Raw genomic sequence first — 22,417 nt, 5'->3', positions numbered from 1 at the left:
TGGCAAAATTTGGCAAGGTGGGAAATACTCTCTAGTTCTGCAACCACTGCTGAGCAGATTGTGTCAAAAGATGTGACCTGCAAGAATTAGGTTTGCAGCTAATAATGGAATTCAGACAGGAAACCAGGTTTCAAGATTTCTATTTGAAAATATAACCGAGGGAGTTGGGGAACATTTGGCCATCCAGATGTTATGGAGCACAGTTCCCACAAGCTCTTACCATTACCTGTTGTTGCTTGTTGTATGCTTTCAAGTAGTTTCCGACTTATGGCGACCCTAAGGTGAACTTATCACAGGGTTTTCTTGGCATTAGCTGTGCTGGTTGGAAATGAAGAGAAATTTTGGTATAAAATATCTGAAAAGCCAAAGGTTTTTCATCTCTGATATAACCATCTGAAAAGCCAAAGGTTCTTCACCTGTGATATAACAGTGCCATTTGTGCTGTTGCTCCTTTCTATTTTTAGTTACTCATCTGTAACTTTGCAGATGTCCAGAGTATGCCACAGGAGCTAAGCCACTATTCTCACTTTACAGATGGAAAAATTACTGGTACAGTAGTTGTATTTGGCAGCAGCTGATGCCAACACAACTTTCTTTGTCTCTGGAAATGCCATAGGCGGTCTTAGATAGTACAGTAGTAGTTTCTGAGCCCAGGTACATGGTCAAAGAACCTGCATGCAAGAACATTTTATGTTGTGATATACATGGATATTTCATTTTAATTTATGTGTGGAAGTGTGATTAAGCCTCTTATTTTTGGTGGATTGTGATGAGACCTAAAAGGTTTCAGCATAGTGGCTATGAAAGCCAGCATGTAGTGGTTTAAGCTTTGGACTATGACTGCAAACCAGGGTTTGATTCCATACTTGGCCATGGAAACCCACAGGGGTTCCAGTTCTATTTCCCTGGTTAGTAGGGATCAGGTTTGATTCCATACTTGGCCATGGAAACCCACAGGGTGACCATGGGTGAGTTACACACTCTCAGCCCCCCAAAAACAGGTGATAGGTTTCTCTTAGGTTGGAAATAATTTGAAGATATGCAACAACCTAACTTTTTCATAGTTCACACTGACGGTTGGGCTTACCATTTGGTAATACAGATATCTCTCTGAGGTTTCGAGATCAACTGGAGCAGTGGTTCCCAAACATTAGTCCTCTAGATTTTTGGACTTCAGCCTCCCAGAATCCCTGACCATTGACCCATCTGCCTGGGGTTTCTGGGAGTTGAAGTCCAAAAGACCTAGAGGATGAAAGTTTGGGAATCACTGAACTGGAGGAAGGAATGCATTGAGTCTTTGCCATGAAATGGAGAATGGCCCATAGAAACGTTATCAGAAGAGAGAAGTCACCTTTTGAGGAATTATCTAATAACATTGAGTGATTGAAGACATTGTCTCAGTGGTTAGCATTTTTACATTGGCTGAAGCCTGCTACCAACTAGAGCCTTTGCAGTTTTCCTCAGCAACAAGGTAGGCATATAGTGGTGCACCTTGCTTTTCCTAACGGTAGGATTCCCAGTCCCCACTGTGGTATGAATTGTGCATCTGCAGTTATTTGTTCACCCATCTGTTCACCCACTGCAATTTTGTGCACACTCTCTGATGTCAGATGGTAGAGGCAGGAGGTGGTATGGCTGAGAGCAGTCATGGATCCCCATGGATTTTCTAAGCACCAGAACTGGCTCTGGGTGGTTGACACCCTGCCCTATGGGGATATCTATACTGTACAATTATAGGATTTCGATTCCGCTTGAACTTCCATGGCTGCATCTAAACTTCCATGGCTCCATTCCATCTAAACATTAGGAAGAACTTTCTGACAGAGCTGTTCAACAGTGGAATACGCTGCCTTGGAGTGTGGTGGAATCTCTTTTCTTTGAAAGAGGCTGGATGGCCATCTTGCATGGGTGCTTAGATTGTGCATTCCTCCATGGCAGGGGTTGAACTTGATGACCCTTGAGGTCTGTTCCAACTCTATGATTCTGTTTTACAGAATCCTGGAATTTATAGTTTCATCAGGTACATATTTAGAATTCTCTGCAAGACAGCTCAAGTGCTATGGTTCAGAGGACTCAACTGTAGAAGTCTATCCTCACCCAACCAGGATTGCATAGGGTGGATCCGTGACATTTAAAGTGGTTCCAAACTGCTGTCATTGTGTAGTGAGAGAAGGGCCTTTAGCGTAAAAAGGGCAGAAGGGTATTGTAAACTCTGGGCATAAAGGGAGGTGAGGATGTGTTGCATACGTGACCCTGGGGAAAGGAATGAATTTGTGGTCTTGGGTCTGTTTCAGGGGCCAGCCTTGTGGGTACAGTTATTCGCCCTCCCTTCCCTTGTTTTGAGACAGAAATTAATTCCTTCAAAGCTTTCTGTTTGAAATCCTAAACTGACTGAATATTTGTGGCATCCAAATGTTAAAAAACTTGCCATCGGCATTGCTGGATCCTGGATAGCTTTTGATGTACGCGGTTTGGTTTATTCCTGGGGTGTGTATGGCATGGCTCCACATCTTTATAATGCCCCATCTCAGGAAACCATTCCCTCCCCCACTATTTTATGGACTTTTTTAAAAACCTCGCCTGTTGACTTCATGCAGTGCTGTGCTTATTTTCATCTGTCAAGAGGTGGAAGGGTCTTTTACCAGCCATCTGGCAAGTTCTCCTGCTGAATACCTCATCGTGCCAGAAGAATGGGGAGCTTTGCCACACACACTCCTGAAAAAAGGGAGCCTCCTGCAGTGGCTCTTTTTGGCCTTGTCACCTGCTAGCTAAGAAGTTTTCCATCTCAGTGCAAAATGACACGGACTCGCTGGAACAACTCATCTGCCCCATGAGCGCAGCAACCTCAAGAGTCTAACCACCGTGCCCAAAAAGTGACCCCACCCCTGGCAACTGGTCCCGGATTCTCCTGGAATGTCTAGACGCCAGTCCGAACCAGAAGCCAGCCTTCTCTTTTGCACGGGATTCCCTGTCGCACAGGAGCCAAAACCAGGCTGGCAATGGGGACTTGGAACATGGCAGAAGGGGATGTCGTGTTTTGTTTTGTTTTGGCCTCAGTGCAGGGGGATTCCCTAAAGGCTATGATACAATGAAATAAATGAAGTCACATCCTCTGGGGCTCACTCAAAGGTCGTGCACACAGCTGGGCTTCCGTGTGGTGGATTCCCAAGGCTCTAGTATGCAATGCAAGAGGTGGCAATGATATCAACAACAACAACAACAAAATGACACTGAATACACTGGTGCTTTACCGAATGTAAAAGGACACCCTGCCCATAGGAACATACAGTCTAAAAGTCAACAAATGTGAAATGAAACAGAGAGGAGAGGGAAGGGGAGGCAAGGCTAAATAGGAAAAGAATATGCAGTTGGTTAAGTGAAGCTTCATTACAGGCTTTGTTCAATTTGGTTTATGGGCTTTGTTATAGATCAGTGATTCAACAAACTTTGGTCTTCCAGGAGCTTTGGATTTCATCTTCTAGAAGCCCTAGCCAGCTTGGCCAGCAGTCAGGAATTCTGACAGCTGACGTCCAAAACATCTTGAGGACCAAAGTTTGGGAACCACTGTTATGGATGGCTTTGGGAAACAAGAAGATTTTTGCCAAGAGTTGTTCCAAAACCAGATGTCTGTTCTTTCTGTTTCCGGTGCTGGAAATACAAGGATAAATAAGAAATAGCATCGGAGTGTATGCAGAGTGCATTCTGTTTCACTGCTTGGTAAGCAGTGTATATGGAGCAATGCTCCTATGCTAACTTAACCCATGTGGTACCTCACATTTTAGGAGTTTATCAAATGGGATGGGAGGCTCTCAATTTCAAAAGAGAAGATAGCGAGGTCAATTCGAAAATTCACGCAATTACATGATTACTTATCACACCTTAAATTCGCTGTAATGGCCTCCCCGAAGGCGACCCAGATGCTGTGCAAAGTAAGCCATCACATTGGTGGGTTCTTAATTGCGAATTGGCACCCTTGCGCATGCTCAGTGAGACTCCAGATGACTGGAGCATAGCATATTTAGGCAAGTGAGAGAAAGAAACCAAGGAACCCCACAATTTACAAAAGAGGTTGGGGGGGAGGAAGAATGGTTGGAAGAACATGCTCTATTCACGTTAAAACAAGCATATATTCACTCTTGTCATGTTAAAACGTGAATATAATGGTTATCCAATAGCTCCCAGTCCATGCCTCCTAATTAGCAGGCAACAGCCCCCCTCAGCAATGCTGAAGGACAAGTGGAAGCAAAATTGAAGCGGAATTGCAGCGTGCCTTCATGGGAACCCCCCCCCCCTTCCGGATTGGGGGGGAACCAGGATGAAAGGAGACATGTACATCACACCAAACAACAGGGCACTGAGTGTGAAGTTGCCTAGGAATAGGGTTTGTGACTTCGCTAGTTCACTGAATTTTCTTAACTGTGGACTGACGCGTGATTGCGTTTGAAGTGCATTCGGACTGCCAGCAATCATGTGTGGTAACCTTTCACGCAATAACGTGAATACGCATAATTGCGTTCAGGATTATACTTCCTATTTAAATTGTGTGATATCCTCCTTAGAGAGGAGGTCTAAATCCAACATCAGACAATCACGCTACTATCCTCTTGAAGCACAGTTGTGAGAAGGAGGCAACATATAGCAAGTTGTTTGTGTGTAGTGGCTGCCCATGTGGTATGCAAATAGGAAAAAAGTTTTAGTATACAAACTCAAAAAGAAGTATGGTAATCAAGGCAGACTTAAACAAACTGTGTCCTTCTTTCACCCACCCCTTCCTTAACTTGTTCAGGGGGGGAAAGCAATTATAATTCTGGATCATTGTTCAAGGGACAAAAAGCAATTATAATTCTGGATGAGGGCATTTTCATTCTGTATCTTAGAAGAATTTTAAGATTATTTGGAAAATTATTTTGTTTCAAATTACATGAATAATGCAAAGGCAAAGAGGCTTTAGTTCTTTCCTTGTCAAATATTATAGCAGGACACAGGATATTCAACTCAAAAAGTCAGTGAAATGTTTGGAAAAGTTTTTTTTTAATTATTATTATTCGTTTAATTACAGTTCTCAGAACCCCAGTGGTGATGCTGGCTGGGAGATTTGGGGAATTGTAGCTGGGGAGGGGGAATACTTCTTCCATGTTCTGGTTGAAATGAGATAATTTTGTTCCTCAGTCCTTTGGACAAATGCACATTTACAACAGAGAACTATACTGTAGGCAACTGTATCTGTCATTCGGTCCTAACTGTGATTTGCTGTCAGACCTTAAGATCTGGCCCCAGATACAACATGTGCCAAACAAACATAAGGTATCATTCTAAATATGGTTGGTCTGGATTACTGTGGATCATAAATTGAACATGACCTAGTTGTGTGATGCTGCAGCAAAGAAGGCAAATAGTACTTTATCCTGCTTTAACAGAACCATGGTTTCAAAGTCAAGGAAATTAATAGACACACTATATTCTGCACTGGTCAAGCCTAATCCGGAGTACTGTGTTCAGTTTTGGGCACCTCATTTAAAGAAGGATATAGACAGGTTGGAGCAGGTTCAGAGAAGTGCAACAAGATGATAACAATGGAGAACAAAACCGATAAGGAAAGGTTGAAGAGAAAACAGGGGTGACATGATCACACTCTTCAAATACCTGCAGGGCAGTCATAAACAAGTGGGTGCAGGTTTGTTCTTTCCTGCCCCAGAAGTTAAGACCAGATCTAATAGTTTTAAGACCAGGAGGGTAGAGTATGATTGAACATTATAAGGAACTTCTTAACGTTAAGAGCAATTTGGTGGTGAAATCAATTGCCTTGAGAGGTGATGGGGTCTTCTTTGGACATCTTCAAAAATTAGTTAGACAGCTACCTGCTGGGAATGCTTTAACTGGAGATACTGCATTGGAGGGGGGGGGGGTTGGGCTTGATGACCTATAGATCCCTTCCAACTCTATAATTCTACACGAAACAGTCCCAGAGACTTCAAAGAAAGAAACCTCCTGTAGAATAAGGATGCCTATATAGATGCCCAGACCCCTTTGTGTTTGTGTCTAATTATCGTTGAAGCTTTGTATACTTGGATCTCAGTATCTTTAATGTGTATGACTGTCAACTTGTACGTGTGTACCACACCCGGCATGGGGTACACAATGCTCTTGTTCTCCTAGTCCTTTCTTTCTCCCCACAACCACCTAAACTACTAAATCAGTCTAAATCCCCAAAACAGCTCCAGAGCCAAACCACATTACCATCCTCTCCCCACATGCTTGTGTCACAAAAAGGCTGGATAGAATCTAGGCCTCGGTTGCTGGGACTGGCGGTGGAAGACACTTGGCACTTCTTTGTGTGTGTTTGTGTGTTTTGAGGATTGTGTAGATTTCTGAACATAGATAGTCTTGATTGAGGGGTTTGGGAAGGGGGGAGGCGGGTGAAAAGAGAAAGAGAGAGTTGTGTGTCTGAACATTTCTTTAATCCTCAGTAACCCAGCTGCTGATTCAGCAAATTTTCCATGACCCAGGAATTCTTTCTAGCAATGAACAGTATTTCTCTGTTTTTGGTGCTTGGACGGTGCTCAAGACAAGAGGGAGAGGGGAGGGCAGAAAGATGAAGGATTCACACTATTGCTGATGTGTTTGAGCTGTGTGTTTGTGGGTCAGGCTCGATGGATGTTAGTAGAGTTCGGGAAAGCCCATGTTGCATGGCAGGATATATGTATAAATGAATGGATGACAGTTGTCAGGGATTGTTGAAATGTTGTTTTTGTTAGAGCGACTATGCGAATAATCTCACTCACACATTCTGGTTTTGTTTTTCACTCTATTTTTTTTTTTAATCGGAACTGCATTTATGCACATCTCTGCAAGTCCTGTTGCTCACACATGTCAGCACTGTGAATAAAGATGGAGTCAATGATGTGGATGTATTCAGAACACGTTCAAGGCATGCAGATTTTTTTCATGATCTATCCTGGGTCTATTCACATTGGTTATTCACACAGCCAGCGATGTGAATCTTTTAGGAAAACTTGGGGGGAACTGAGATCAATTATCCCAGGTTAAGTGGGGTTTTTCAGCAGCACCCCCCCCCAAAAAAAATCTTACTCAAGTGCATTTGAAATGTGTGTAAACAACAAAGATTCAACCCACATTCTACAAGTATTATTTTCACCATCTGAACTGAATTCAGATATATAGCCATGGTAGTCTGGAAAATCAGTAAGGAAAGGTATTTTGTAGCACCTTTGAGACTAATTGAAAGAAAGAAGCTGATAGCATGAGCTTTTGTAGACTTGAGCCTACCTCCTCTGATGCATGGAACATGTTGCATGCATCTGAGGAAGTAGGCATAGGTCTATGAAAGCACATGCTACCAGCTTCTTTCTTTTAGAGTCTTAAAGGTGCTACAAGATCTCTTTGCAGTTGGAGATTGCATGCATTATGAAGATAAGAAAACAGAATTCAGAATGGGACAGAGGAAGCTACTATAAGCCAGGACTGAAATACCATATATACACAACTATAAGTCCATCTCATGTGTAAATTGAGGGCAGGTTTTGGGCCAAAAGTATGGATTTTGATATGACCTGTGGATAGGTCGAAGGTAAAACTTAGGGTCATGTAACAAAGAATCCAAAGGATGAAGCAAAGGAAAATAATGCCAAAGAACTTACAAAGTTCCATCAAGCATAACTGTTTGTATTCATACTAAAGGCTGGGTGATGAGAGAATAAAGAGTGGGGTCAGTGCTACCGGTACAGATTGTGTTCTTGTCTTTCACTAGGGGATGGTTCCTTTTTTAATATATGAGTTAAAGTACAGTATTTACATTGACCCGTGGATAAGTCAATTCTGGTTTTCTGAGTCAATTTTTAACTAAAATTTCTAGACTTATACATGAGTATATACAGTATACCAGATGGGAAAGAGAAGCAGGGGAAGATCATAGGGCTTGGCAATGGGGAAAATATGGATAGAAGTCATGCTTGAGGGGCATCAGGGAAAATTTTTACTGAATCATCCTGATTCCCAGACAGAGCTTATGAGAAGTCACCTGTAGTTGCTTCCCAGTGTGTGCCCTCCCCGTAGGGCACATATGGCCTGGATTCCCAGAGCCAGTTGACATACTGCACATTCCTGCTTTTACATCAGCGGCTTTCCAGCTGACTGGCTGTCCTATCCCCTGCTCTAAAACCCTGACGCTCGGCTGCCTCCGGAACCGAGAACAGATTCCACGCATTACGCAGAATGACTTAGTGGAATTCTTCTGGTTTCTAAATCTTGGCTTAATTTCTGACTTGACCTCGTGGCTCCACTTTGTTCTGGATGCAACTTGACAGCTGACTGCAGTTCATCATAGAGAAGTATATCACATAAGCTACCTCTACCCCCCCCACCATTTTGTAACTGATTGGAGAAAATCTACATCATTCTCCTCTGTGCTCCACACCTGTGTCCCAAACTTAGTTGCGTCCTGAAGAGACAATAATAAAAATGTAGTTGCATCTTTATGTTGAATTGTGGAATACACACAACCCAGTGTGGCAGCTCCTCTTCAACTTCTCGATTAGATGGGATTCCTAAAGTGAATATAGGCATTGGATGGGTTAGCAGAGTTAGAGAAAAAAAAGTCTGGGAAGTCCTTTTTCCTACCCTGTTGCTCCCTTCTCGTTCTGCTTGCTTATCAGATATAAATTAGAAAATTATATATATATATATGTGTGTGTGTGTGTGTGTGTGTGTGTGTGTGTGCCCACCCTGTAGCAGTTTTTAATGTTAGCCATCCAAACTGGACCAAGTTACAAAAGTATTACACTACAGGTTGACCCATAAATCTGCTTTGAAATTTCTCTATACATTGGTCACAGCTCACCAAGTGTTTTTTATACACATGTCCTGTTAACAGTTTGAATTATTCTCTGAAGATGCCAGCCACAGATGCTGGTGAAACATCAGGAATAAACTCTTCTAGAACATGGCCACATAGCCCAAAAAAACCACAAAAAGTATGGATGCCAGCCATTAAAATCTTTGACTTCACAGTTTGAATTATATATTACGGAGATAAGTAAAATGTTTTAGAAATGGAACCACATTTGGGTGTCTGAAATGTTTTGTGGTCCATGGACATTTGGAATTTTGTGTAAGTGTTATGGCCACTTTTGTGAAATGTATGTCATGAACATGTGACCGGTCACAAAATGTACTGCCACAATTAAACATGCATTTCAAAGAATGTGAGCTTATAAGCTTACAAAACAAAAATAAATGTTAAAAAACTAAAAATTGGCTGAGTATAATGTTGAGTAGGGATCTGAGCCCCAAAGAACACAGCCAGTTCTTTGAACTCACTGTTTTCTATAGTTGTTTTGCTCCATCAGAACACCTGTTTCACAGAAAGGAAGCTAATTAATTTCCTCAAATCATCTATAAATAAATTCCTCCAAAATTCACCCCCTTCATTAATCGGAAGATAATATCCTGGGATCTCTCAGATCCATTACTCCAATCAGTTCCTGATTAATTAAGTCTCAATCTACTCATTTCCCCTCTGCCACCCAACTCATTCCTATTGCCATAATTTCTTCTTTTCTCTCTCTACCTTGATCATCACCCACATCATTTCTCATCTATCCCATGCACTCCATTTAATGATCATAATCATAAATTTTATTTCTTTCCCAACTCTCCATAAGCTCAGCCATTTAAACACACATATCCCCATGCACTATTCATCTATCACACATGCCTGCATTTGCACACCCTCCCTTTCTTCTTCTTCTCCTCTCCAGCTGCCACCCCATAAGTCCTTGAAGAAAGCATGTGAATTAAAATGTCGTAAACTATAACAAACCAAAGCCTGTTTATTTGGGGAAAACTGTATCGGAATCTGTACAACCCAAATTCAAGTCTGTTTTCATATTTGTTTTCTAATTGTAGGTGGGTGTGCTGTGATTCTCAGAATACTCTTTTCTGTGTGCCTGTGTAAAATAATTGATTAAATTATTTAGAAATGTTATTTTTAAAGATGCATATCGAACACATTTTGAAGCTGTAGTCCATGCACACTACAATAGCCACTGAAGAGGGTTGAAAGCCTTTCCACACTTCCCTTTACTCACATTTACCTAACCGTAGTTGACCTGTCTGTCTCCATAGCCATAGCCTAAGGTTAGGCAGCCGTGTGTGTCAACTACTGATCCTTGTGGTTATAGCTCTCCTGTCCAGCTCCCGGGGGAGTCATAACTCTGTGGTCGGACATGCCAGCGTCCCCCCCTCTGCAGCTCTGACGTGGCAGGAAGCATCAAGGGGGATGTTTAGATAGGACCAAACTCTGCCGTCAGCAGCACACTCCGTAATCCAGGCTCTTGTGTCATGGGGCAGTGAGAGGTGGGATTTACACTGAAGTGTGCATAGTCCGTGGGGAGAGGTTGCAGGAATGGAGAAAGGCTGTCTAGGAAAATATATGTGTAAACACACAGAGAGACACCACTCTGAATGCAGGCTCACTTTTGACATTTGTACACAACTACCTACTCACAAATGCTCACACCTACACACAAACACAAATGTCACACAGGAAATATGCTATAAATAGATGCAAATGTACACAAACAGATCCACACGCAAGAGCGAAGCCTGGGTATGCACGATCACATACCAATAGGTGCAACTATGTGCCGTCCCACACAGTTGTTTGTTCATACAAGAAATGTGCAGCTGTTACTGACTTCTTGTTGTGCTGGGTTCACATGTTTTCCCTCAATGCAGCATTTTTGTTGCTGGAATATTTATTTTTTTCATTCATCCAAAATGCAATTGACTAAACATGTGAATGATATCTTTATAAGTATTGGGTACCTCTATACAAATTGTGCACATACTAAGTGCAAGTACTGTACTTCCTTTCAGTCACTGGGATTCTGCAAGTACAATTAAATACTTTCATCTTAACATGAAAAGTCTTGCAATTGACCATCCTTGCTTCTAGCCTTCACCCACTCTCTGGTTCATCATTGGTATTATAGTTCATGACATAAATGCATAGACCTAGACAGAGTATAAGTCAAATTTCCACATATGCTATTTGGTCATCTGTTTCATCTGTGGTAAGATAAATATTATTATCTCTAGAACAGGGTTAGGGCTGTCCAGGTGATTTGGACTTCCACGAGCTTCCATGAGCCCCAGATAGCATAGAGCTAATGGTAAGAGATTATGGGAGTTGCAATCCAAACTATATGAAAGACCAAAGTTTGCCTAACTCTTTTCTGGAGAAATGTAATTGTTTTCATGTGGCATTCACATATTACAATGCATGACGGAAGCTGCAGATAGTGCAAAACATGGCAGCGAGATTGGTCGCTGGTGGTTCCAGGTCAGACCATATAACACCTATTTTGAAAGATCTCCATTGACTGCCTATTTGCTTCCGGGCACAATACAAGGTGTTGGTTATTACCTATAAAGCCCTAAATGGCTTGGGCCCAGGGTACTTGGAGGACCGCCTCTCCCCATATAATCCGCCCCGCACACTCAGGTCTGCAGGGAAAAACTTGCTGGAGGTCCCAACTGCGCGTTATGTGAGGACCTCGCAATCGGCCTTTTCAATCTCGGCCCCAAGAATATGGAATAATCTCCCTGATGAGCTCCGCTCCATCACATCTTTGGACTTGTTTAAGAAGAATCTGAAGACCTTCTTCTTTTCCCAAGCTTTCCCCCCATGGGATGTGACTTTGGTTTCCCCCCTCTATTTGGTAATGACTCTGGCTGTGTTTTTCTGGATTCCCCTACTCAGCTACTCGAGTATTAGTTTTATAAGCCATTTTATATCTTGTTTTATCTGTTTTATTGATTATTTATAAATAAAGGATAATAATAATAATAATAATAATAATAATAATAATTGTAATTTTATCTGGATTTGTACGCTGCTTTGATCTGAATTGGAAAAGCGGGATAAAAATAAACTTTTATTATTATAATATTATTATTATGACATAAAGCAAATGTCATGACATTTTTCACAGTTAGTTGTATGAAAGAGGAGGAGTATAATGCTTACATCTCTATGATAGCATCTTTGTGACCTTTGTTAACTTCTTGGTGTTTTTCAGATACGGGTTTATGCAGCAAAAATGGAGAGCACACTTCAGTCAAAGACTGCACAATGTCTGAAAGACAGAATTTTGAAACCAGAAGACTTCCCTTCAAAATAAGATGAATTTTGAGAGCTGATGCTCAAATGCTTTATTTTTGGGGGGGGGGGTCTGTGATGTGCAGATTATGACTGATATTGTTCATCATACTGGCAGAGCATAAGTCTCTGCCACTACACTTATAGAAGGTGTTGGAATTTGCTCCTTTTGTCCAGCTGCATTTTCTGCATCTCCCTGAATATTTAAGTGTCATAAAAATGTGACTATATAGTAGACTGTTTCAGCCAAGGACTTCCCATGCATACACACACACACACACACACACACACACACACACTGACTGTAAGTCGTCTGAGAGACTTTTTGGCTGGGGAGCATAAGAAAAATGCTGTAGGCTTATATGAATAATTCTAGGACCACAGAAAGTAGCCTGATACTGAGACAGGCCATTGGTCCGTCTAGCTCAGTTTTATTTCTGCACTGCTTGGTACCGATTCTCAGAGGTCTTTTCCAACCTTCTGGAGATGTGATCTTGTGGATGTGAAGCATGTGCATTTCCACTGTGCTACACCCATTCTGTGACACATATATCCTGTTTTTATTGTTCACAGGGGGGAAAGTGCATAATTGGCCAGCTTGTTTATGTGAAAGTAAGGGTCATGGTGTTTGATGATTTATCTCTGTTTAAAGGTATTGTGCAAATGAGGAATTAGGAAAAAGGAAAAACTTTTAGCATCCTGCTTACTCTCTAATATGTTTGGGACTGCAACCTAAAACATTCATTAGTCACATTTCTAGGGCCACATTCAACATTGCAAAAGTGGACTTACACAACAAATCTTCTCATGTCCCATGCAACTCTTTTCATCCTTTAGCTGTTGCTCCAGAGGATCCTATAACCCAAGAGTAGATTTTGGGGCTAGGCAGTGGCATAGGGGCTGGGGGGGGGGGGACAAGCTTGTTTTACTAATGAACACTATTCTGTCAGAGAGAGATGTTAGTTGGATAGAAGCCATTGTACAAATTAAGTGTTGTTCTGTGCATTCCATACTCCATTAACCACCTTAAACCTTTGACTGTCTTGTATACTCAAAGTGTAATTGCATTTTTATGTTTTGTAATCCTGTAAGCCTCATGAGGGGGGAGTAAATTTAAAATCGTTTAAATAAAGGACTATAAATACAGAAAATCTTCTATACAGGAGGAATTTCAATACAGTGATTTCACTGTGTCTGCAGAAAAGCCTTAAACCCCTGTGATATATACCAGTTAGTAAAGCCTTAAACCCCTCTGATACCTACCAGTTAGTACTGAGTTAAAACTCCTGCAAAATGTTGTGCTTAGGGCAGTTATGACCAGTGTTATGATATTTTAACTGCTTCAAAGTTGTACTGGGCAAGTTATTTACCAGGCTATCAAACTGTTGTTTTTGACATTTAAAGCCCTAATGGTTTGAGACCAGGGCTGCTTCCAGACAAGGTATTTATTGTGAAATTGCAATGGGCTATTTACTCAAATTCATCCATGTATAATGCTTCTCTGCTTTATCCTTGCTGATTCCATCTTTTTTCTTCCTGCACAACATTCATTGTCTTTAAGTAATGCAGAAATTTTTTCACAGGTGTAAATGCTTCCAAAAAGGTATGGAGTTGATTCTGGCAGTAACCTATTGGTGAGGTGAACCTGCCGTAGCCCAGCATACATTATATATAACGCTTATAGTGGAATCCTTTTATCACTTCTTCAAAACTTCTTTCCAAGTAGTGCTAAAATGCTGGGAATTCTAAGAGCTGCAGAATTCCCAGCACAAAATAGAATATACGTGTACATGTTTGTCTCCCAACCTAAAAAATGTGGAATTATTTTTATTCCCTGTTGCTGGTTGGCTTTTGCTTTCTATTATATCTTACTTTTTAATTATTTATTACAAGTACGTTTGGGGACACTTATTGGTAAAAAGATGAGATATAAACATTTCAGATAAATAATAAGACCTGAGCCGACTTTCAATCAAGTTTTATAAATGCTCCTTTTGTTTCGATTATATGCTTTCCTCTATGGTAGATACAGGACCATTTCCTACAGCCATAGTAGTTTTGTGTTGCTTTGGAAGTAAAAAAAAAAAGCACAACAGGAACAGGGAGTATCATAGAATCATAGAGTTGGAAGAGACCGCAAGGGCCATCCAGTCCAACCCCATTCTGCCATGCAGGAAATCTAAATCAAAGCATCCCCGACAGATGGCCATCCAGCCTCTGTTTAAAGACCTCCAAGGAGGGAGACTCCACCACACTCCAAGGGAGTCTGTTCCACTGTCAAACAGCCCTGTCAGGAAGTTCTTTGTAATGTTTAGATGGATTCTCTTTTCCTGTAGCTTAGGCTGCTCCTAGTCTCTGGAGCAGCAGAAAACAAGTTAGCTCCCTCCTTAATATGACATCCCTTCAAGTATTTAAACAGGGCTATCATATCACCTCTTAACCTTCTCTTCTCCAGGCTAAATATCCCCAGCTCCCTAAGTCGTTCCTCATAGGACATGGTTTCCAGCCCCTTCACCATTTTAGTTGCCCTCCTTTGGACACACTCCAGTTTTTCTACATCCTTTTTGAATTGTGGTGCCCAGAACGGGATACAATATTCCAGGTAGAGTCTGACCAGAGCAGAATAGAGTGGCACTATTATTTCCCTTGATCTAGACACAGAAACCATTTTCTTGATCTGGCATCACCTTTGTCAGATTTTTAGGTGTGTGTGAGAGAGAGACAGCAGAGAAAGTGGGGTAGGGACAAACATTCTCCTCATCCCACCGTCTCCTCTTTAAAACCTTGTGGTTTTCTTTTCTGCCTTCTCCGTCTCTTGCTCAGGGGTGCTTCTTTTTCTAAGGCTTAATGTTTTCATAGTGAGTCCATTTCCTCTCTGGGGGTCAGAGCCCGGGTGGGGGCAAATGACGCCTGGACGGAGACTCATCATAGACTTTTGCTGTGGCAGTGTCTGAGGAAAATGCAAACAATAAAGCCGACAGAGAAGCTGACCATAATGACCTTTTGGCAGTTCAACCACAGAGCACATCAAGCAAGCAAAACCCACCAGCTTCATTCCTCTTCCATCACAATTCCAGCCAAGGGGTTCCCCATCCAGTCCCCCTCAACTGAATTCCCCTTATTCCTGATGTGGAGCTCTTGCTTATCATTCCACTTTCAACTTGGTCTCTCAGTGCTGATGGTTAGTTTCAAATGAACCAAGATAAAAATCAAAAGTACACAAGCAAAAGGATACTGGATATCGCATATGGGCAAGTGGATGTAATATCATACACTCAGTGTTATAAATCCACAGATCCATATCTGGGCAAAAGGAAATTTATATGAGCTAGCCAAGTGAGTGGGCATATCTGCCTACGCATAGGGAATTCACATGTAATGCTAAACGACGACTTGCATGATCCATCTTCTCTGATGAAGCAGACTAGAATCTTCCATCTTAAATTAATCACACTTCAGCACCGTCTCTGAGCCCTAAACTGTGGTTATTTGTAGCTATGGTTTGTTCAGATATGGCAGCTTCACCAGCCATGTTTTAAGCCATTATTTCAGCAAACCATAGGGACATATCCCCAGCATTTCACAAATAACAACCTGGAGACATGTGGTCATGCAACTTCAGAATCTGGTCAAGATACCAAACATTACTAATGAAGACTAGATAAGCTAGAAGAAGCTGAAACAGTTTGCTTTTGCCTGAACCTATTAGGAAAAGTGAGTCTTCCCCTTAGAATTTGTTGTGGCACTAGAGCTCTGACAGAGAAGGCTACGTATCTCACAAAACTACAGACCAAAGAATTCCATAGCATTGTACCATGGCTGTTAAAGTTGTGTCAACCTGCATTAATTCGGCAGTGTAGATGCAGCCTAAGTATATGTGTGAACAGGAACAGACAGTTTCTTCATGAACATGGGCCACACACAGGACTTACACATTACATCCATCAATATCCTCCATATATGTCTGTTATCTGCCTTCAAGTTGTTCCCAGCTTATGGTGACCTAAGGCAAACTTATCATGGGGTTTTCTTGGCAAGATTTGTTCAGAGGTTTTCCATTGCATTCCCCTGAGGCTGAGAGTATGTGACTTGCCCAAGGCCACACAGTAGGTTTCATGGCCAAGTGAGAATTGAACCCTGATCTCCAGAGTCATAGTCCAGTGCTCAAACCACTATGCCATGCTAGCTCTCCATATAGAGGGAGGGAAAAATGCACAGATCTATACATCTGCAAACCCGTTCATATTTATGCACCTACACAGAGAGAAAGGAGGTAATAAAATCCTGGATGTATAAAAGATACACAACTGAATACCAGAAAATTCAGTGGCAAATAAAGCGGGGTAACCGCACAGCCATAAAGTACATTGGTGCAACTTAATTGCCAGATATACTATGAGGTACACAGTTAGGTGTACTACGGAATACACATGGGGAGGTTTTTTCATGGAATGGAGGATGTAATTAAGTGTAGCTGCAAGTGCTTGTGACAAAACATGTGCAAAGAGTGAAGCAAAGAACCACACACATATACACAGATCCACAGGCTGATCCTGTTACGCCATTATACATACCATGGGAAAGTTTTGCCCAAGGAGGAAAAACCACACACACACACAGGCAGCAAAGCAAAGAACCACATATGTCCCCACACAGAAGAATATCCAGATTCATAAATTCCAGTTCCACGGTTACCCACTCCCAAAATTCTACCAGTGAAAACAGATGTGCAGCCAACCAAACCTCATGAAGGAAAGCATACACAAAATTACTTAAATCCACAAACCAATCCAGTTTTACAAAGCTGCATGAAACATAATGCTGTCCTTTACGTTTCAACGAACTACTAAGTGCACACATACAAGAACTCACACATAGCTAAGACTCACAGCTTGGCTCCAGAATTTGTTTCACTTGGTTCCCTGGGAAATCTACGGGACAAATTACAAGACCCATTGGTTTCAATGTGAATTAAGTACTGTAGAACTGACTTAAGTCTGGATTCAGGTCAATAGATATTAAGGTTTATAAATCACTCAGATATGATTGCTTAAATAATGGTGGGACACTTCAAATATTCTAAAGTGCTAAGTAGATTTTTAAAGAACATTGCCACATAAAACCATAATATATTTGAAAGAGTTAGTATGTTAAGAATACAAAGACATAGTCGTGCTAGTCTGGAAAAATCAGTATGCAAAGGGATCTTGCGGCACTTTTCAGACTAACTGAAAGATAGAGATTGGTAGCATGAATTTTCATAGACTTGAGCCTACTTCCTCAGATGCATATATTACGAATATGCATTTTTGAAAGGCCCTGCCAAATTAAACCTCTTCCTCTGTTTCTAATTACATACTCAGCTAGGGGGAAAATTTATGTTATGTCCAGAAGAGGCTCAGTCTCTAGTTTTGACAAACCTTGAAAAGTATGGAAATCTAGGAACCAGCCACAAACTGTAGTGTTAAATTACATCCTACCTAGAAAAGAAAGCAAAGGATGCATTAGGTAGCTTAAGGTAGCTGTTGTACTTTGACCACATCATGAGAAGGCACAACTTATTTGAAAAGGTAGAAGGCAGTAGAATAAGAGAAAAACCACACACCAGATGGAGAGACTCAATGAAGGAGCTCATGAGAGGTCAATGGCGGATAGAGGGGCTTGGAGATGTCTCATCCCCTGGGCCACCATGAGTTGGGGTCTATTCCAGGGCAGCTAACAACAACAAGTCAGCTTTGGCTAGGTAACTTTTCTTTTTTCATTGCCAGTCTTTATTGTTCCCTTTACCAGCTTTTAAAACTCCAGTGGTTGGGACCCCTGTAGATAGGAAAAGACTCATTATCTTTTACTTCCAGATATAACATTCCTTTTACCCACCTTTTAAAGTGTTGAAATTTCCTGGGAGCTTTACATCAAAGACAGGAATGTCTGAAGAACTGAGCTAAGTCCCAGTTTCCAGAGGAGACAGAAAACTGACTGATGGACTGAAATACAGGCATTCCTCCATAAGTCACTGAGAGAGAAGGTTCTTTTTTTTTTTTAACAAAGTCTTTGTAAAGTGGTGTCGAATGTAATAGGCTCCAGAAAGATGCAAATCATGTCGATTGCCCGAAATTTTCAAAGGGCTGCATAAGGTGATACAGGTCTTTCAGATCTTCACAGTAGTCAGTTAGTGCTGATGTGGAAAGCAAGGCAGCCTTTTGAAAACGTAGGATAATGACTAGCATCTTTCTAGCAGGGACGTAGCTAGGATTTTAGGAAGGGGGGGGTCCAGACTAAGTGCCACCATTATAATGGGGCTTGAGTGCGACAGTGCAGCAGCACACACCATTCATTTTTCTAATGGAAGGGGGGGTCTGGACCCCAAGAACCCACCCCCTCGGCTACGTCCCTGTTTCTAGATGCTTTTACATTCTATCCTATTCCCACAGCTGTATAAATATGCTTTTTACCTGAGTCCTTAATAACACTTGGTGCTACATCTAGATGATTGGAAACTAACTTGAGGAATGTTCTGTATCAAAAATATCTTGCAAGGATGGTTTAGGATCATTTTTCACATTAATTGAGACAGCTCTGGGTTAACTATTGTGCATAATGAACATGAAGGTGCAATTTTTTGCTTTCTGACAAGTATATCTGTGTGATATTCATGTTTGAAAACACATTGTTCACATGTAACATGTTTTAAAACAGCTTAGGTGTAGTCCTAAAAATGTAGAGTGTAAATGGGCCCTGACGGTTCCTTGAAGTTAGACCAGTGCTATTCAACAACTTGTCTTTGCTCAGGATTTGCGCTTCCTAGTGCAAAATAGGTGTGTATTCTGATCACACCTCTTTCCCCACTTACTGTTAACTGATTACTACACTTTTACATTTTGATGCATCCTTCCACTCACTTATAAGTAAGGGATACTTCAAACATATAATTCATTAATAGGACAAGATTTACATTATTTAAACGTAAATGAAAATAATTGCATATATATTCAAATCACATAATTCTGGGCTTCCTACTTATAACATTGGATATTATTCATGACAAATCCTAGATGTGCATGTGTAGAAACACACCTTGTGTGTGACCCACATCGTATGTGCATGTATTTGAGAATCTTCTTTGCTGCATGTGGCTCACTATTTTTTGCCGATGAGTCAGGCAGATGGTACGTGTGCCACTTTGCAAAGTCAAAGTCTCACAGTCTGAAGAGCCTGGTAAATCTGATGGAGGTGGGAGAGAGAGCCATATTCATATGACCTCTGCCAGGGCCTTTTCCTTTATGCAGGGGGAATGGATGCATTCCCAGTTGCTTAATCTGGGCATCCTGTTCTGACACTTCATTTAGTCAGTGTACAGTTGGAAAAGCCCCCATGGGCTCTAGGCCAGAGACGGAGAGAAGATTTCCCCCATCACCTCATGCCCAAATATTTACCTATCCGGCTTGTGTTTTCCTTGGCACTAACCCCGCTCCTTGATATTCCAACCCAGGTTTTGCTATTTTACATCTTCCATGCACAAGGTGTTCCGTCAACCCAACATGCTCTCAAATAGCCATGTGATATCCATGGCACAAGGAGTTGCCCACATAATTACGTATCTAGTTTTGCATTCATAAGGGCTAGTAGCTTCCTTTTCTTTTTTTTTAAGGAAAGCTGGGATTCTTGGTAAGCTATTTTTTATGCCCATTCTGTGCTTACCCTGCATTTGTGTGGGATCACAGAATAAATATAACAATGCTGATTAGGTTGTTCGGAGGGTGACAGATCAATGTGATGAACTTTCTGTTGTGCTGGTCTATGACCATAATAAAGATGAACTGAGCTGAACTGAACTTTCTGTCCCTGAAGTCTTCTAGAAACAATATAGTAAGGTCAAAAATTTGGAATGTGTAAAATAATGATGATGGTTGCCCTGACCACCTGCTGAGTTACCTCCCCCTCCCCATATTTATGATTGGGGACAGGGATTATAGAGAAAAAGGAATAGTTTATGTACAGATTTCCACACCACCACTGCACACTGCTGCAAGATCCTTTCATTTCTGAGTTAGTCAGAGAAACAAATCGCATATCCATTGAAATGTATTATAATGATAAAACTATATTCCTATTTCTCACTAGATCCTGTTTTCTTATTCCCAACAAGCCACCATCTTTACACATTATATAAACCAAGGTCCATCTGGAGATATATAACACACTGGGGGATGTTAATGTAACCAGTCTGATCTTTGCCAGTCTCGTATACCAATTATGACATCTCTTATGAATACCATATTGCAACATCATACCTAAATTTTTTGAATGACTAGACCAGGATGACACCTAAGGCAACTATCCCATCTGAAGACTGGGCTGAGCTTGAGAAACTTGAGAAACAGCAAAGAATGCTGGAGAGAAATTTAAAGAAAGTTTTTATGTAATTGTCAACTGGTTGAAGTATCTAAAAGTAGACTTGCGTGTCTGTATTTTGTTGCTCTGGGGATATTACTATGCCTTCTTGGATCACATATGTCTGAGACCACGTCTAAAGATGAGAACCTAAACTGTGAAGTTTAGCTCAATATGAAAAATACTTAAATTTCATTTTATTTACTTGTGCATATGTTGGTGGGAGCATATCTTGTAAAAATAAATGTGTATGCTACACTTCAAGACTTTGGGAGCTGCTTTACATTGAGTATTGTCAACTCTGACTGGTGCAACTCTCCAGGGTTTTAAGAAAGATTATTTCATAGCCCTAACTGATAATTTCTTGTATCCCATTAATGGTCTCTCGCCAAAATAATGACCAGGTTTCACTGCACGTAGCTTCCAACGTCATTCAAGATCAGGTTGGTAGGATGGTTAGAAACCCTATGAGAAAGAAACGAAGATATTGTTTTGGAAGGAGGACAAATACATACTAGTGTCTTTGGGGATTCACAGGCTGAAATTACTACAGGTAAGATGACGGCTTGCAGTGGGCCCATTTACCCTCAGCAAAAAGGGAAAAAAGGTAAAGGGGAGCATGTGAGACATCAGTTTTGTCTCTGTCTCACACACAAGCGCGCCACTTACTTGGGCGAGCGGCCGGCTGATGGTAAAGTTCCGATTGCACACACGCTTACACACCCCCTCACGCCACCTCACTGCACACACACCTTGGCCTGGGGCTGTGTTTATGCCTGAGTCACAGTGGGGGAAACTGTATGTCTGGGGCCCGCCCGGCTGGAGGGCTGGACAGACAGTCTTCCAATGGACAGGCAGAAACTGTCTACCTGAGAAGGCTCTCTCTGTGTGTGTACGTGCCTTCGGGGTGATCTGAGAGATCATGGACCTGTTGTGTATGTTTTTGCAAAGTGTTGTTCCTTCTTCTGTAGATTCTGCCCTTACTTACTTTTTGGCCCAGAGGTGGACAAAAAGAAACCTGATGCATAGGAGCATTGGGCAAATACTGACTCTGTGGGTCTGCAAAAGTGTGACCAAGGAGCTTTTAAAAAGTTCTACAATTTTCTTGTCTGCAGATGGATCCTCAGTTCTGTATAATTCTGAGTCAAAAGCTTATACAGTTCTAGATTTGCCAGTGCCAACCAGCCTTGAACCCAGGATTCTGTACCCATAGCAAAGGATTTGGCTCTTTTGAGCTTCTCAGGCAAAGCCATGATGATTACAGGAAGCTTTAATTGCCAAAAAAAAAAAGGCTTCCAAAGAAGTTGGTCTGATAAAACAGATTAATGTGACATTTTACCCAGCAGGACATGCTGGAAGGAGCCAGGGCTAGGAATGTTGGCAAGGGCCAGAGAGATCCCTGACTCCATTCCCATCAGAGGGTACTTGGGGGAAGCAAGTAAGGAACACTCATTAGCCCCACACCTTGTGGTTACAGTGGACTCAGACAGTGCTTCCGTTTACAATACCGTGCTGACGTGAGCTGGGATTTTAATTCCTTGGCCAAGATTCAGTATTTCCAAATTGTTTGTTTTGTAAACTGCAGCGAAGCGTTTGGTCATTCTTGCTGATCCATTGACATTTTCATGGAGGTCGGTTTGGGGCAGCCCCTGGAAAAGCCCAGATTGCATCAATTCCTCGTCTGCTTCCTTGCAAGCAGCTCTGCTTTGTTGTACAAAGACACTGCAAGAGTATCAGTTATCATTCAGTGCCATGTAAAAGGCATGAGAGATTTTACTAACTCAGTTTCCCATTGCCGTCCTTTCTTTTGAGGCTGTGGTTCCCTCCCATGATACGATGCACATA

The 22,417-nt window shown here is 41.6% G+C and overlaps 1 protein-coding gene across 1 annotated transcript in view; it reads left to right on the top strand.

Moving 5' to 3' along the window:
• The window catches only part of TMEM238 (transmembrane protein 238), a 34,815-nt gene extending 22,669 nt beyond the window's left edge, over nucleotides 1-12,146 (top strand). Inside the window, exon 2 of the mRNA XM_042475877.1 lies at nucleotides 12,102-12,146. The gene's annotated coding sequence lies outside the window, so the exon portion shown is untranslated. The remainder of the gene's footprint in view (nucleotides 1-12,101) is intronic.
• Nucleotides 12,147-22,417: the final 10,271 nt, after the last annotated feature.

This window comes from Sceloporus undulatus, chromosome 6 (genome assembly GCF_019175285.1).
Source record: "Sceloporus undulatus isolate JIND9_A2432 ecotype Alabama chromosome 6, SceUnd_v1.1, whole genome shotgun sequence".
Lineage (NCBI taxonomy): Eukaryota > Metazoa > Chordata > Lepidosauria > Squamata > Phrynosomatidae > Sceloporus > Sceloporus undulatus.
This window is presented reverse-complemented; position numbering and strand designations above follow the sequence as displayed.